Raw genomic sequence first — 6,025 nt, 5'->3', positions numbered from 1 at the left:
TGAATAACAAAACTTCATGCAATCAAGCCAACTCTAGGAGAATGGAGTCTATCCTACTGAACCATGCGTAGGGAGGTGATAGTCATTGCAAGAATCCGAATTGGTCATACTTATATCACCCACTCCCACATACTAAAAGGTGAAGACCCACCAGAGTGCGTTTCCTGCAATGAACCATTCACTGTTAAGCACTTTATGATAGATTGTTTTGACCTGCAACCTACGCGCGATCAGCATTACAATGTGCATAATATGAAGGAACGTTTTGATACTATAAACATCACTCGTATTGTGGAGTTCCTGGAAGCAGTGCACATTTACTCTAAACTCTAACTTTTATTTATGCTATCACCTGGTGCAGGTTTATACAATATATATATATATATATATATATATATATATATATATATATATATATATATATATATATATATATATATATATATATATATATATATATATATATATATATATATATATATATTGTCCCCTTTTAATACCTTTTCATCATTCTTCATTAACATATACCATTTACAGCCACCGTTGATCGGGAAGCTTTATCTTTCACCGTTACCATCATATTGTTTTAATTTCAACTACTTGCTTTTGGTATCGCTGGTCGATATGAGACGTTTTATAATTTTTAAAGATTATACATATGACATTTTGTTTGGCGCTTAATAGCTTAACAGTGCTGATTCGCAGTTAAAATACAATCAATCAATCTTCTTTGTCTTCGTATCCCTTTATTGGGTATTGATTGTATTAGTACATTCTTGATATTTTTCATTGAGTAAACATTTAGAAGATGTATTAGCCATCACACACTGATTAAATCACTGTATATTTATATGCAGAATTGGAATCTCCTAGTTTTAACTTCTCGAATCTGGTTATGAAGAAATTATGGAGATCTTGACTTTTCGTATCAAGAAACGTCTGATAAAATATATTTCACATGGATATTGAAGCCACAATGCTTGCCTATTTGTTGCTTGTCAACTAACTAAATGTGTATGCTGTCTCATCTGCTATTTTCAGTCCTTTAATTAAACTATTTCAAACAGGCAAAATTGAAAAGATATTAATGATTAGTACACAGTACAAAAGTAATATCTTGACCTGACTTTAAAGTGTTATTAAAGTTATGGATGGTATTGGTTCACCATCATCAGTTTTAGCTAAACGTGTTGAGGCGGTATATAAGGTTAGAACAAGATTCGTGGAGAACATCTATTGTATTGAGGGATAGAGAACAGATAAAGAGAGAAAGATTCATGGAAATAGTAGAATGCAGGTATGGTATTTCATTGCTGTTATTATGTTTAACGCTTATAAAACTATTATCTTGCGGCATTGACCCATTTCTAAGTACCATTTATTGCTCAGAAGAAATTCCCTCCACACAAATGTATAAATCAGAGTTTTGATGAGATTATATTATCCAGGGTACATGAATTTACAAATCTCCGGGCTATCATCTGCCATGCGGCAGTGTTGTTCCAAATTTTGAAATTATGTACATTCACTGTATGTATAGACACGACGTGCAAATATAGAACCCGAGACATGCTACGTTGAGTTAGATTACAGCACAGTTGCAAGTCTGTATCTAATTGTAACGTGAAAGAAAGAATTTTTAGATAAAGTTGTTTTAATACTTTCCTATGTGTGTGCAGAAAGAATTTTGTTAGTAAGTCGTATTTTAAGTATTTTGTCCATGATTTCGTCTCCAAGTGGGGATCTATCCATCCACTTAATGTCTAATGTGTATATGACCTGTGATAAAGCACAAGTGATCATACAGCTTTCCTATTTTAAATTTTCCCATAAAACCTATGGAGCGAGATGCGTGCTCTCAGATTAGAAATATATATAAAAAGTCAAACGGGTACAAACACCTGTTAGCGTACATCCTCATATGTACGACAGAATGATGCAGGTGCTTGTTAGAATAATAACAAAGAACACATATGCTACAAAATTGAAGTAAGGTATGACTTTTAATGTGCATTATGAATAACCATCCATGATCAGGTGGGAAACAGGTGTAGGAATGATGTTGATGTTCAAGGTTCATTAAAATCAAACTTAATACATCCCCTAGTGCGTGTATACATTTGGCAATTCTAATACAAAAGCAAATGGTGGAAAACTGTGATCAAATGTCAAGGAATCGCACGACGTGCAAAAATAGACAAATTGACGGTGTACACTTAGATTACTGGGGCATGCCATTGACCACTTGGTACTAGGTTCCACTAGTCAAACAGTATCAGATTATCATATGTATCATTTTAAGACAGGCAAATATCATCAGAGGATCAGAGATTTGTCTTAGGCACATGGGTCCCCTATCAAATACCGATGCAAAAAAGGATTTTTTTCCTCTTCTGAAATTCGTGAACTAGTAACTCAGTAGATGTATAAATCCATAATGTGACTACTGATGACTTTCAAAAAGCAAAACGCAATTTAAAATTTCCATGCATAAGATGGAGTCTGAAAAATCAGTTTACATTGAGAAAAAAATCAGTGTTGCTTTGAATGACGTTAAAACACATTTCAGCATTCATAACAGTGGCTGAGGCGGCTAAGGTGAACGCAACACTCAACGGCCAAACTGTGTAATAAAGGGTGTATGCACAATGACACAAATATGATCAGGTAGAAATATAAACTCCGTTATTATCCATAAAAAACCTGGATAGGCCAAAAAGATGATATTGTCCTCGATTTAGCTATGATCTACGATTTATTTACCTTCTGTAAATAATAACAGGAACTTTACGTTGTAATAAAAACCAATTACAAAAATAATGTTCGGAATATTATTCCATAAATAATTAGAATTTAAAGTTTAAAAAAAATAGAAATTGCAATAATAGTTTGAGAACTCCAGAGCAAATTCCAGAAGCTGTATGTGTAGCTAGATCGATCAGTTTCAAACCTTCAGCTACCATGAAATGCATCTTCACTCATTGCTTAATGAAGTGCGTAAATAAGCTGCAATTGTAACTGGTAGACGAACAATTCGAGAACAACCGACCCACTGGAAGCTACTGGTAAGCTTTCTTACGTGTCCACATTGGTTGAGCCCGAGACTCAAACCTACGTAGAGATGAGATGGCGGTGACCCGAAATGGTGAGCGCTTTAGACTACTGGGGTCCCCAGAAACGTGTTTGAACTTGTACTAATAATTACAAAATGATCCATGCGAGAATAAACAATTACACACAACTATACATACACATATATGTAGCTAACAAACTGTCAATTAGACTTTATCCATGACATAAATGAAAATGGAAACTTCTTTGAATTGCCTTGGTACATGGTAGATTAAAAAGGTAAAATATGTGCAAATATGCCTCTTACCATTTTGAATTAAATACGATCATGGAATTTTTAGAAACTTTAACGTCTTCGTTAGAATGAATAAAGAAAAGAAATATATTTTATCAATCAGGTTTTGGGGTACCATTAAACTATGTATGTTGTCGGATGAGGTGGTGGAGGGTTGGACATCGTAGTTTTGAGGTGGGGTAGAGTGGGATGAAGGAAGTCCTATATCTTCATAGCATTGATATGCAACAATGCTAGATTAAATTTTATGGTACCATTGCAATTACGTCCTTAATATATAATGAATTAGAAGTGTCTTTGGTAATATTTGGTAAAGTTTAACAACGAATAGTATTCTTGTAAAATGCTCAATTTCCCCATAACATCCTGTAAAATTTAGTTTGATTTCTTTTAATTGCATTGATGACAACGATATCTTCAGTGTGTGGTTATTGATTGTAGGCATTAATTACAGCACAAATGTCAGGTAGGGCGGCCTAACCTTGTAATGCGGACTGTGGGCGCTATTGTTTGTTTGGCGTGGGGAAATCTTTGTTTCATTGGACCCAGCCCCTGAGTTAGTGATTTCCATCCTGGTCATATAACCATATTTCCTCTTTGAGTAGGATTTTCTAGAGATGAATTTGATGACGCTTGTGAGATTATCAGAGATGTCAAGTAAGAGTTGCACGACGTGGTAGAATGAACGTAAAGATGTTCATAAAGGTTCAAACCAAAGTATAACACCATACAATAGTATTACTGATGGAAACATCGTACATGATGCCCAGATGATCTATATACATGCATCTGCGATTATCAATGCCCTGCCTGACACTAAATATCTATTGAGACTTCAGTTTATGAGAACACTCTGTGATACTGGTAACTGGACTATCCAAGACAAAAACTAGCCTGTTCGTGAGGAACAACACAGTGGTAGAAGGCGTGATTGTGTTACTTCACTCGTAATAATTATTTATGCTTGCTGGTATCGATAACCTTTGCTTCAAACACGCGTATCTGATTACCCCTGTCGTGTTTGGTATTTGTGTCATGAATGAGCACAATGGCATCAGCGTCAATAAACGGTGCTTTAAATCGTGTTGCCAAACGCATTATCAAGCATGTATTAATGCGCCTTGATGACATGGATTAAGCGTGATACAATATCTAATAGAGGAACAAGTGTCGATGACGTACAAACGCTAGAACGTGCACTCAAATATGCATGATGGTTATCCAAACGATACCTGTCAATATTTGCACGATTCTAGCAAATACAAACACCGCAGTGTCATTTAGCATAACGCACACACGGGTCCGCCTAAATTGCACTTTCTTGGCAGTAGTGTAGTCAAATTATATCGTGGCGACATTTTTCACGCAGATATTCTTAAACACAAACCTGTATCGGTTTAGTTATCCATCATCCATGAACATTCTGACCCGTTAGACCAGATTTTGCTACCGTCGGGGTACTTATTTCACGTTCAAGACTTTCATGAACATCTGCGCGATATCGTGTTTCAAGTGCACCGATTACATCGATAGTATCTTTGATAATTCGTTGACCATAGCGTTTGTCCTGCCATATTTTGCATATATAAAAATGGCAACATTTTGCAAAGACTTTTTCGATCATGTCCAGCGATCATGTGTATAATATGATCATGCATGGAGGTCTATGAAATATCTTGTAAAACCTCAATGAGATAATTTCCGTCGACATGGTTGCATATTATCCTACTAGTCATCTAGGCAAGGCGAATGCATACCGTACTTCGAGAGGTTTGGTAATTCCACACTCAAATTAACGCGCGTGACGATTAATGGATCGTTACCAGAGTTTTACTTGACCGGTTTTGGTGAAATTCATACGTTGGATAGGTCTCCAAACGCCCATCCCATCATCCAGGTAAAGTTTGGCTTCATTTCATTGCTCCGAATAAAGGTGACAATGAAGCTCCTTAATTCACGCATTTGAGGTCCACATTATTTGCATAGGTGACCATCATTTTGTTGTCAGTAATTAACGGGTTTGGGTTTCCAATCACTAAGGTTACAGTTGCCACGGATTCGTTTTATACATAAAAATGTTATCGCAATTTGACATCCTTCCTGCGTTAAATTCGGTAGGGACATGCTGTTTTCATAGGACTCTGCGTATTATCATGGGCGGCAAGAATATCCCCGCATCAACGAGTTCACGTTTCGTTGGTCAACTAGTTCTGGTAAAGACTAAAGGAAACACGTCGTAACTTTCCCCATGTTCAGATGAATTATGGGAGAATACATGCTCGTATTAGGCCTAATTATTATTAAGGAAAACGGCTGCAGTTTTCCGATCTAATGACAAGCCTATCATTATCTTTTAAACATGTCCGTTTTCAGGAAGCTGACAATAAGCATGCTTCACACTTGCATGCATGACAACGAGATATTAAACTTCGATGTTGGCCCGGACCTAGTTCACTAACTTTAAAACGCGGAGTTATGACATTTCCATTATTTATAAGAACACTTAAATATATAACAACGACGATAATAGCATATCAATTTCAAATTTACATTCGTCATGTAATCTTACACACGGTCCAAATAGCTATACGTAGAAAACATATCGCCGAAAGTATAAAAATCAAAAGTTTAATAAAACAAATCCACGCATCCTTTAAT

Source organism: Sinohyriopsis cumingii, chromosome 8 (assembly GCF_028554795.1).
Source record: "Sinohyriopsis cumingii isolate HCF-2022 chromosome 8, ASM2855479v2, whole genome shotgun sequence".
Classification (NCBI taxonomy): domain Eukaryota; kingdom Metazoa; phylum Mollusca; class Bivalvia; order Unionida; family Unionidae; genus Sinohyriopsis; species Sinohyriopsis cumingii.
The sequence above is the reverse complement of the archived record's forward strand: the minus strand, read 5'-3'. Positions refer to the sequence as shown.